This window comes from Cebidichthys violaceus, unplaced genomic scaffold (genome assembly GCF_023349555.1).
Source record: "Cebidichthys violaceus isolate CVI_PGR_0920_01 unplaced genomic scaffold, fCebVio1.0.p SCAF_16, whole genome shotgun sequence".
Classification (NCBI taxonomy): domain Eukaryota; kingdom Metazoa; phylum Chordata; class Actinopteri; order Perciformes; family Stichaeidae; genus Cebidichthys; species Cebidichthys violaceus.
In genome coordinates this window covers 10,918,576-10,930,378 of record NW_027176329.1, presented here as the reverse complement: position 1 = coordinate 10,930,378, position 11,803 = coordinate 10,918,576, and positions in this window count along the sequence as shown.

Below are 11,803 nucleotides of genomic sequence, written 5' to 3'. Positions count from 1 at the left end.
ACTTGAAATATCACCTGTTCATCAGAGGCGCTCCTGCCAATGGATGGACTGATTGGAGCAATGATCGATAGCTGCAGTGCAGGCCCGGCTCCACACAACAAGATTTTCTTCGGGAGCCTTTGTGTGAATGTGTGTGTGTGTGTGTGTGTGTGTGTGTGTGTGTGAGAGTGAAAGCAATTTTCCTTGGTTTTTTTGGACGGTATTGGCGTTACTAACCTTTGAGATAGCTCTGAAATCATTATACTCCTGCGAGGAAACTAAAAGAAGTGGTTTTGCGCTAATTTGATGTGAAAGTGTGAGGGTGAGATTTTTGAGGGAAGAAGCCTCCACGGGGGCATCAATGTTAATAGATTCATGTACTGTATGTACACCATCATCTAACACAATAACATAATAGCTAACCAATGGTAAGAATTGCATTATTATCAAACTAGCTGACTTTATGTTACAATACTTTATAGCTAGCAGTGATATTAGCTTGCTGTAGCACTCGCTAGCTAGCAGGAATTCTTTGCGATGGGCGTCCGTGTTGATGTGTGTCTTATGCAACATTTATGTGTCAGGTAATTCAAGGTAAGAACAACAAAAATCGGAATAAAGTTATGCATAAATACAATTTTTTTCAAATTGAAAAAGATCTGCTGTTTGTTGTTGTAAACATTTGTAAAGACAAATGAGTGTGATATCTGTATAATCCGGAGTGTGTTTTTGCATGGGTGTGTGCACGTGTTCTCACCGGACTGCGTATCACTTGGGCCTGTGTGCATTCGCACTCGCACGTGTGCAAATTCATCCCAACCAGTCAGCATATTTTCAATCCGTGAAGGTAAAACATAAACTGGCACACAAGCTGCCATTTCTCAGATAACCTTGTTCCAATGTTATGATGACTTTACATGTGCTCGCATCCACAGGATTTCACTCCTGAACTTGTTGGCACGTCGAGATGTAATGTGTGTCTGTCTCCGAGTGTCTCTACCTCGGTGCGATTGCACGCCCACAGATCTACCAGCTCCATCACAACAGCAAAGGAGGAAAAAAATAAATAAATAAACCTCACAACTTTTTGTCACACTTCAATCACATAACATTAACCGACCGCATGTTCGGAATTAATAGACGGTGTTTGCTGCTATTTTCTCGACTTTTTCTTTTTTAGCAAATGATGAATGAATGCGCAAGGTTGTAAGACAAAAGGAACAGCGGCGCAGCTTTCATATGTGTTCATTTTCTTTGATTTGCCGGATTACCGTGTAACATTGTCGTCTATTCTGTTTGTCATCCTGGCAGTGGAAGTGAATTCCACCATCGCCCCTCTGCTGTACAGCATGTGGCCCTCCCTCAGAGGAGCTGGTTACCAAGCAGATTAGACAAGATATTTACAGGTGTGAAAAGATGCATTCTTCTAATACAGTGTGAAATTCTTCTGTTAAGTGCGCTCTTTCCAATAAGACTGTTCACAATGGGATGAGAGAGAGGAAGAGAGAGAGAGAGAGAGAGAGAGAGAGAGAGAGAGAGAGAGAGAGAGAGAGAGAGAGAGAGAGAGAGAGAATCCAAGAAGCGACTTGTCTTGTTTTTTGGCTCTGTATTTTAAAAAGAGCTGAGGCGTAGCTGAGCGCAAGTCTTAAGAAAAAGTGATAAAATATACAGTGAGAAAAGCTTTCAAAGTGTCGGGAAATTAAAGCGGAGTGCAGCAGCAGGGCGGGGGATGCGGGTTGGGGGTGGGGGAGGGTTGCTTGTCGGGTGTCGGTGGTAGAGCAGTGCTCAAGATGACTGCAATCTGCTAATGTGACTCCAGAGTGGAGTTGAGTGGAGGCATCACATCAGCTGGACTATAACTTCGCAGGTTAATTATTGTTCCCGAGCAGGTGTACCTAACACGATCTGCAACTTTTTTTGGAGCAATGCTAGAAGGGGAAAGGGGCTAAAGCAAAGTCTTGGCTTTGTTTGTCGCCTGGCGTGACCCTGCAAGCTCTTCGTAAAGAAAGTGAAGAGGAGGTAGAGGAGGAGGAGGAGGAGGAGGAGGAGGAGGAGGAGGAGGAGGAGCGGGCATTCAGCCGGTCCAAAATTCAGCGGAAAGGGAAGAGGATGGGAGGTTGAAGGCGGTGGTTTTGGGTGAAGGCAAAGGAGTGTGGGGGGGTAGGATATGGGGCGTAGTCGTGTTGTGACCACACGCCCTCACCCGTAGAGCGTGGCTTGGAGCCCAGACAAGTCTACACTGGGCCTGCCCGCCTCGTTATGGAAAGAGGGTCATTCTGTTCAGGAGTCAGGAACAGCAGCGCAGGGATCAAAAAATGACACGGTGCCAACTCTCCACCATGTGAAAAAAAAACACAACAAACAAATGATCCTAGCTGGTTAATTCCTCCGACTAGCGGTTGCATTAATGAGTCTCAAGGCGGAGAAATGCAACACAAGTGTAAACCAGGTGATATTTTTTTAGAGCGAAATACATAATTTAAATGCTGAAAAATAAGTGTCATCAAATCAAGTTACAGATCTTGCAATCATTTTAAAACAATGATATTGTAAACAATGAAATGTTCATATAAACAGGATCAAAATATAAAAATGGTTACTTTAAAAAAAAAACTGCAACAACTTACTGTTTTTCTATTTTTTTTAAATCAAAAAACCCATATTCTTATTTTCCGTTTATACAGACGACAGTGAGACTTTACCAAAGAGCATAGTGCACCAAAGCTCGTACCACCACAGCTTCTTTTGATGCCTCGCTAAATAAAACGCTGGCTCCTCTTTTATCCATTTCTGCCAGTTGTATTAGCAGTTTGTGCGGCCCCTCTCCCTGCAGCCCTCTCCCACCATTCGAAGCAGCGACACACGGCTTGGCCGAGCAGTGGGGCAGAGAGACCCCCCTAATTAATGGAGGCAATTTTGCAGCTTTCAACCAGCTTTAGATTTCTTTTAATGAAAGGATTAACGCAGTGCATTAAGACGTATTTAACCTCCAGCACTAGCTCTGTTTCAATAAGTATTAAACAGGCCATTAAATGGAGTGGGGAGCTCAATTAAAGCAGACAAAGGCCAATGTGCTGAATGCGGAGTGAGGGGTGGATCCGGGGTTCGCTGTTCGCATTTAGCATCTGCCCAAACAGCTCATGGCGAGCTGGAGGAGAAAGAGAACTGACGTGATGCATCCCGCAGATTGCTGAAGGCCCGTCCTGGCTGATGAGGAATATAGGGGATCAGAGAAAAATATACATTTACAAAATAAAACATATAACCGTTATGCAAATAATTGTCCTTTTTTTTTCTAAGGTGACATTGTTTTTAAAAGATGTATGTAGTCTACCCACATTAGAAACAGGAGCCAGGAATCTCAGAAATCTATTTTGTAAGTTGTTGATTTTACAAAACAATCAACCGCCACCATGAAAGCCGTGCCAGAGCCCCTGCTGAACAATGATGGTATTGTTCACTTGGAAAAGAAAAACTGGCGTGGGCTGCTGCATTTATCAATTTTCCCTTTCTCTTTTTTCGCCCACTACTTGTTTGTCATGGCATGGCGAAGGCCCGTTTTGGGCCCAGCAGGTTGTCCTGCGCGCATGGCATCACCTAAAATTAGTTCAATCAGCGGTGGCCTTTTTTTGCAGCTTTGCCACTGCGGATGTTTACGGATCCAAGAAAAAAAAAAGACTTTGGCTCACTCACAAACCTTATTTTTTCTCTGTTTTTTGTTTTTCCTCGGTGGAATAACAATAAATGAAACTAGTGTAAATTCTTAAAATGAATACAGGAATCATGTCGAAGTATGATGCCTTATACAGTTGTCTCAGTTGTAAATAAATCAGTCAAACATCAAAAGTTGATCACCATGGAAGTGAATTGTTAAACTCCTCAACAGAACAGACAGTCATGCAGTTAAGTGTTAATTAGTTTTCAGATCCATCTTTCTATCATGAGTGTATTGAGAATGACGTGGCTCAGTAGTCAAATACATTCATTATCGCATATCATTAGCCCCCTCCCGCATGCAGGATGTGGCAGAACAGCTTTTCTCGGGTTGTCTTCCATTGAAATGATTAGCCTCAAACTACATATCCAAAGTGTTTGTCAGGGTGCGTAGCGTGCTACAGCAGATCCGGAAAAAAACAGATGGATTTGCTCATGGAGGAACAGACTGAACATGGTGTGCTTTAAACGAACACTATGCAACCGTGGCACAAACCCTCAGTCCATATCAGCGTACACTTTAGATCCCCCGGCATTTATGGTAGCCTGCAGGCGCGCGTTATGGTGCCCTGTCTGCCGCCGGAGAAAAATGAGCCTGACAACTAGCAGTGAGAGTGAATTACGGGGTTCACGGTTGAGCAGACATTGATTGGATAACTCCAAGTCATTTTAAATGTCTCCTTTGATAGGTCTTTTTTTTTTTAATGCTGGTGGATTGTTAAAAATCATATGAAGATTAGCGCAGAACAACATGAACATGCCTTCAAAACATAGTGAGGAAATAAAGTAACAACAAAATGCTCAACAAAAAAACATACTCCATACATTCTCTAATCAGCACACAGTCTTTCACACTTTGTGACAAAATAGGTTCTTCCTAGAACCAAGCCATTCATAAAAAGACCCTAAAAACTCTAAATATTATCTCAACTGCTGTTTCAAACCACCCTGAAGTTGTAGCTGCTACTCTTCGTGCAAGATTTATGAACTGAAAAGGTTTGAATCAAAAATGTTTGACCCAATCTTACGTGACCCTGTTGTGCAGAATGTTTTCAATGAGAGCTGTTATTTACCTGCGTGTGATGCACCGATTGCTTTCTCCTAATTTCCAAACTCAAGATAGCAGCGGCTCGGGGTGAGATTGTTGCCATGGAGAGGAGGTACTCTATATTGTAATGTATCTATTGTACGGCTGCACCATTAATTGGTATCACTGAGCTCCTTTGATACTGGGGGAAGCATGCTGTTGCTCTGCGCTGCACAGCGAGAAATATGAATATCATGTCTACTAATGTGTGGCAGAGTGATGTTTCTAGTTATTATTTCAATCTGGAAGCTGATTTTCTCATTCAGAATTGATGCCGTTAACGTTCTTGTATTGAATCGGTTTGTGACAGATCATGCACACTGAGGCTGCAAGTGGGATTGAATTTTCACTTTGACTTCGAAGCTCCTACAAGTATATTTCATGCATGCAGTCTGTTAACATCAAACAGAGGTCACTCTGAAGAGTCACTCTTTGGATGACTGCTCACCTCTGCAGCAATGGGTCAGGTGGAAAATGATATACACGAGGAGCCTTGGAAATTAAGAACATCATAAGTTCCTCCTGCATGTTTACCCAATCTAACTTTGGTAGACTTCACGGAATGAACACCCTGAAGCTGCTTGACATCCTCCTGGATGCGTCTTTTTCAAATATGTTCACATTATCATTTTGTAATACGGATTGTCTATATTGTAGTTGATCTTATGTTGGTCTATTCTGCACACACAACATCTATTACAGTCGTCATGATAGAGGAGTCCCTCGTCAGTCGCTCTTCTTGAGGTTTCTTCAGTATTTTTCACCAGTTCAAGGGGTTTGTTTGTGAGAGTTTTTCCTCATGTGAAGCAAGGGTTGAAGAGGACAGTGGGTGTCTTATGCTGCACGGATTGTAAAGCCCCCTGAGGCAAATTTGTGATTGGTGATATTGGGCTACATAAAAAAAAATGGACTTGACTGGACTTGACTATAGTGTATTGATCCGCTTACGGTTTGATTTCCACGACTTTTCATCATTATTTCACAGCTTAGGTGTTGCCTGACATGCAGGTCAGACATTCTTTATTGCTGAAAGAACACACCAATCAGAATTTTTTTTTATATATATATATATATATATATATATATATACATTTTTTATATATATATATATATATATATATATATATATATATATAATATATTATAATATATATATATATATATATATATATATGTATTATATATATATATATATATACAATTTTCAAGAACCATGAAAGCGTTTTCAAATTTAAGTTTGAAAGGGTTCTCAGAAGCCCTCGAGAGTACATTCAGGCTTTAACAGAGTTGGCTGGGGAAGAGCCAAGACTAACAAATACCACTCCTGCTGTGTTCTTTGCACCCCGGTCGCAGCTCTCAGAGGTATCCCCGGCCTGTTGAGCCTGTGAGGGAAAGAGAGAGGCTCAAATGAGAGGAGAGGGAGGAGGAGAGAGAGAACATATGAAAGTTAGAGAGAGAGAGAGCGAGAGAGAGAGAGAGAGAGAGACAGAGAGAGAGAGGAGAGAGTTCTGGAAGTGTAAAACAAATAGATGAGTAATGAGGTGAGACACACCTTGTGTTACGGTGCCTGCAGTAGACTCACAGCTTTGCACAGGTCAGACTTTTTTTTCGCTGTTTCTCTCCCTCCTTGAGAACTGTCATTAAGTCATATGATTGTGTAGAGTGTAAAAAAACAGTCACTCGCTCAGCAGAGTGCCAACTGTGTGCGTGCATGCGTAAGAGGGCTCTTCTTCTGGCCACACATGCTTGAATATATTTCTGAAGTGTTTTTGTTGGTCACTTCAGTTTACAACATTAAATGAAAATGTTTGTAATTGCATGAGTTGGAAGAACAGCAACAAGGACGTGATCCCTCACCGGTTTCCCACCAGCAACCGCCGCCAATTGTGTTCTTTGGCATGCATGGCTTAGCCAGAGGTACCGCTAGCGGGAACTGAAACCCAGCCTTTGTCGTGGTGGGTGAGAATTTTTGCCACCTCTGCGCCATATTTCGAGCCATTAATATATACATCCATATGGCATATCCATAGCCATACCATTAGCTAACAGACACACTAGCCGATTACAAATGATTGTAGTTATTGACCACATAGTAGGGGAAATGTGCAGATTTAATTAGCACAATCATTTGTTCCTGTAATAATTTTCAAGAAGGAAACCAGAAACACAAGGAACAATATCAGATATGTACGGATATTGTAGGAATTCTCTGCCAAAGTGTCCCACTTGAACTTGGGTGAAACGGAGAATCAAGCCACTCAGTGCAAAAGAGTAAAAGAGGAAATGAAATCCTCCTCTATAAACTTCTATGAACTCAGTCAAAGCTGCCCGGCTTCCCATTGTGTCGCTGTGCTGAACTGTAACAAAGTTGAAGTGGCCCAAGCCAAGACTCGAGGCCTCAGCTGTGTCTGAGTGGAGCCAACGCATGGTGAAGGCCTTTACTGGGGTGATGAGAGCAGGGAGCAGGGAGCCAGTGCATGTTAGCTAGCTAGAGCGTTTGGTAAAAGTGCAGACAGCTTGGGAGGTGCTAATGAATGCCGGGCATTGCTAACCGTACTGTACCCAGGCTCCGGGCGCAGCCTGGCAGCCTCCTGTCCCTCCTGCCCGTGCGAAATGTGAAAGATCAACCGGTTGGAGGGAGCAGACGGGAGCACACACACACGCGCACACACGCACACATCGCTATGCACGCACACGTACAGACATACACCGAGTCACACAGACAAAAAAGCCATGCACACGCAGCGACACAGACAAGAGCACCCACACCGCGGCACAAACACACTTCGGGCCTGGCTCACTATGGTATCACATCACGAGGGCTCCAGCCAGGCCAAGCCAGGCCTCAGCTGAGATGATTCAAGACTCCCCGCTGGGTCCTCACTCGATCAGCCAGGTGGAGCCCCGCACCAGAACGACAGCAGAGCTCCAACACTCCACGCTACAGCCTCTCTAAATGTGGAAATTAATTTGTGTGTGTGAATTTGTGCTAATCAAAGTAGTATGAGGATTGATATGTAGTTTGTAGTCATTCGACACAAATGATGTTGGAGAAAGTTGGTCTTCAGTTATTTGTAAGTCACTTCATTTTTTTGTCTGGCCCTAAATACTTATGGAAATATATATGTATTAGTGTGTTACTAACCAGTGGAGAACTTTCAATCTACCGACGCACCAACCAGATAGAAAAATAATGAAAAAGAAATATATCTGTACAGGAATGCATGAATTATAAAGGTTTTATAAATTAGAGGCAGCTGAAGATGTTTCACAACTTTAAGAACAAATTTGTTTATTTTGATCACCAACTCTTTAGCTATACATACATTCTGCAGTTTGAATAAGACACCTCAAGTTTTCTGTAGCAATTTTTTGTTTGGTCTTTACAAAAAAGAAAAGGAAGGAAATAAAATGAAAGTGACAGATAAAGTAACTAATACATGTAAAGTGTCATCAGCTGAGTTGCATGTTCCCCCAGTATTACTCAAAGGGAGTACAAAGCATTTTGCTTCTCTGTTGATGCTTTAATCATGATATTGACTTTACTTTAATATCCAGATTGCCACAAATTTGTTTCTGAAGCAGCCAATAATTATTTTGAATCATTACATTTTATCACCTGGGTCTAAACATAATTCATTTTTTAAATCTTATAGCTCTTTATTTGATAGGCATAATCAAATCAGACTACAACTTAAAAAAAGATAAGCAAACTTCTGTAAAAGCAAAATGATTTTCTTTTGTGAAATAAAAAGTTTGGATAGATCTTAACGCAGGTCAAGCAGAATTTACCAAATAAACATCTGCAGTCAATAATTAACACACTTTGGAGTGTTTCACAAATTTGAGCACCAGTTTTCGCCTTCATTTCATGTAATTGTATGATCGTTATTTTTTTCAAAACATAACGTCGTCTACTGTGATACAGACGAGAACGCGTGACAGCAGTGGGGTCGCACGGCAGCCTTCCCGTCTTCTGTTGTGCTTGGTGCAACTATCAAAAGAGAGCAGTCCTTGTGTGAGAGTATCGCATCGTTTGAGAAAAAGAGCTAGAGCTATAGTGTTGTACTCCTTCTATATGACCAACTTTTAACCTATTGCGGTGAAGAGTTGCGTGTTAAGTATAGAAGCTTCACTCCCGTGGTGACCCAGCTCTGGGACCGTGAAAGCTGTGAACTCTCATCAAGAACACATCCTGATAATAGAGGGATCAGCAGCTCAGAGATGTAACTGCATGGGGAGTATGGTTCCTGTTCTGAAAACCTGGCAGGAAGGCTCTGCTCTATTCTACACATTGTCTCTGTGAATTATACCCAGCTGTATACGATGAATCATATTCACCATTTCCACTGATGAATATTCATAAATCAGTGTTTTGCATATACCTTATCTGCATGGATGGTTGTGGATGTCAGTGTCACAGTTATAGTCTGCGTTCTACCATCTGTGGCGTCCTTTCATATTAAAACAAATGGATTGATGATTTTTGAAAAACTTTTTATGCAGCGTGAAAAGAGAAACGAACATGATTTAGGTGTACAGGCAGCCTTGAATATTTATATAAACACCTTTACAGCAGGTTGTTCAAATTATGTTGAAAATATTACTGCTTTATCAAGTTTTAATTCAGAACTCCCACCTGACTTTTAGGTACAAAATGTAATGCCTCTGATTTTCCTCCTCAACTTTCCTCTTCACAGTAACAGGCGATCGTGAGTAAGTTGAGTCTCATTAAATGCTCTTTGCGAGTTGTCTGGAGATGTATCTATTCATTAGCTTCAAAAGGGTGTCATGTGTATGAATTATGCTAACAGGATCTAATTAGCAGATGCAAATGAGGTTAGTCAAAATTGTACTGAAAAGACAGAAGAAAAGCTCCATGGGATAGTTGGAGCTCGACAGCTCACCAACCGCCCCCACGCTGGGCACCAAATGTGATGGTTCGCCCCTGCTGCTGCTCTATACAGGAGGCAGGACTGAACCATAAACACAGACGTGGGGAGGGCAGCTGTTCGGAGGTGTTCTTATCAAAATCAGATTCAGTACAGCACAGTTCTGCGTTTTATCTTAAACAAAAATTTAAATCTAGCCCGGGCGTCACTAAAGTTTCTGGCTAGTAGCTTACTTTGGTGTCAATAATGTGGTTGAAGGTCCGCCCGCACTGCTCTGCGCGGAGCCAAAAGTTAGCCCCCCCCAACTCCTCACACCTCCCCCCCTCCTGAACACAAGTGCAGACATGCACCCCCCCTCCTCCTCCCCGTCCCACAAGAAACAAGTTACACAACCAGCTGATGAAACTCCAGAATCCGGCGTGAAGAGGACTCACTAATAGCAGCCGCCTACAAGCTCCTGCCACTCTGACATCAGTGGCCCCAGACTGTGGAGGAGCTGGCAGGACTCGGGGAGCACGCCTTCTGGCCTCGGCAGAGAGGAAGGCCAGCAGGCTGCAGCACAACACACATACAGCACACACACACACACACACACACACACACACACACACACTTCACCCTGAAAGCTCGCTCACATGCACGCAGGGTTAGAGGGGCGGGTGGGGGCAGCAACTAGTGACCCTGTTAATGGCAGGAATCAGAAAGCTACAAAGAGCAGAGATCGTTGTTAACTGGCATGAGTCGGTTGATGCCTGCCTAACCCTGGTGTTGAACCCCGAGTCATGTCGACCCTGCCAGGACTGGCAGAATGTCACGGGTGAGCAATGCAAACTGGGATGAGTTCCAGCTCACGTAAAACTACAGTGTGCCAGGTTGACTTAAATTGTGTATCCAATCTCATCTATCTTATCTTAGATTACTTCGGGATGGCAAGTGCCTGGATAGTTAAAAAAACAAAGGAGGGGTGCTCTGGTGGCCAAGCTCTTACGGCGTCAAAATAAACCGTGACGATTGTGTCCAGTCGGAGAACTTTGTTGCTTCTCCCTCTCCTCATATTTGCTGTCATCTCTTCACTATCCACACATTTAAAACACAAAATAAAACGAATCATATTTAGAAATTTCCAGCTGACAGGCACTGAAGTCTTTTTGAGAAAAATCCTTGTTCATTTCGTAAACATTTTTGTGCTTGACACCGTTTCAATTGCTGTATTCTGTTGAGTTTGTCCATTTACTATCTCTCTTACAGAGAGTTTAGAGCCAGACTGAAAGGACCTGTCAGCCGGATGGACACTTAAAGAAAGATGGAAGTCTTGTATTTAAAGTCACATCACTTTAACAACAAGCTAACTACCTGCCACCACAAAGTCGTACCACTCTGTATTGTGCTTGCTGGCTCACTGTTGCACTGTCACATGGTCACGGCTTTCTGGGACACTTGAATAGAACAGAGCAATCGTTAATGCCATAAGCCACACCTGTGCTTTTCCTGCAATGTCAAGTAAAATGGTCTGCTGTGAATAAGGCCTGTGAGCCATGATCTTGGTTTTACTTCAGGTTGTTACTTCAGTTCCCTGCCGACTGTGTCCTATGTTTGTATGATTTTCATCCTTTGTTGTCTTCCCGCCTTTGTGATAGTCTGCCCCGCCTTAATTAGTTTCACCCATCTCTCATCAGCCCGGTAGTCACCTGTGTTCATGCTCACCTTTTCCCACTTCCCCGTTCCACAGTCTCTATCTTTACTAGGCCAGTTTCTTTGTTTTTTGTCGTTGCGTCTTCAGTTACGTTGGATTCCTGCTTGTACGTTTTATTTTTAATTAAATCACTACATAGTTTTGTGCTGCATCCGCATCTTTTTCTGCGTTTGGCTACATCCCCTGTTGTCTGCTCTTCAAAGCGTGACAATGGGGAAATTATGAATTGTTACATCATCAAACTATGGAAAAAAAACCTCTCTTTCTCTCACATTATGAATGATAGACTATGTCAAGTTAAACTGATATTCTGTACAACAACATTTGCAATCGAGATCACATCAGAATGTTTGTGAGGGGTGGATGGTAATTTTTGGATGGTAAGGTTTACAACTGCCACTAAAATTTGACTTTGCAATACAGCTCCCTCTAAGAGAT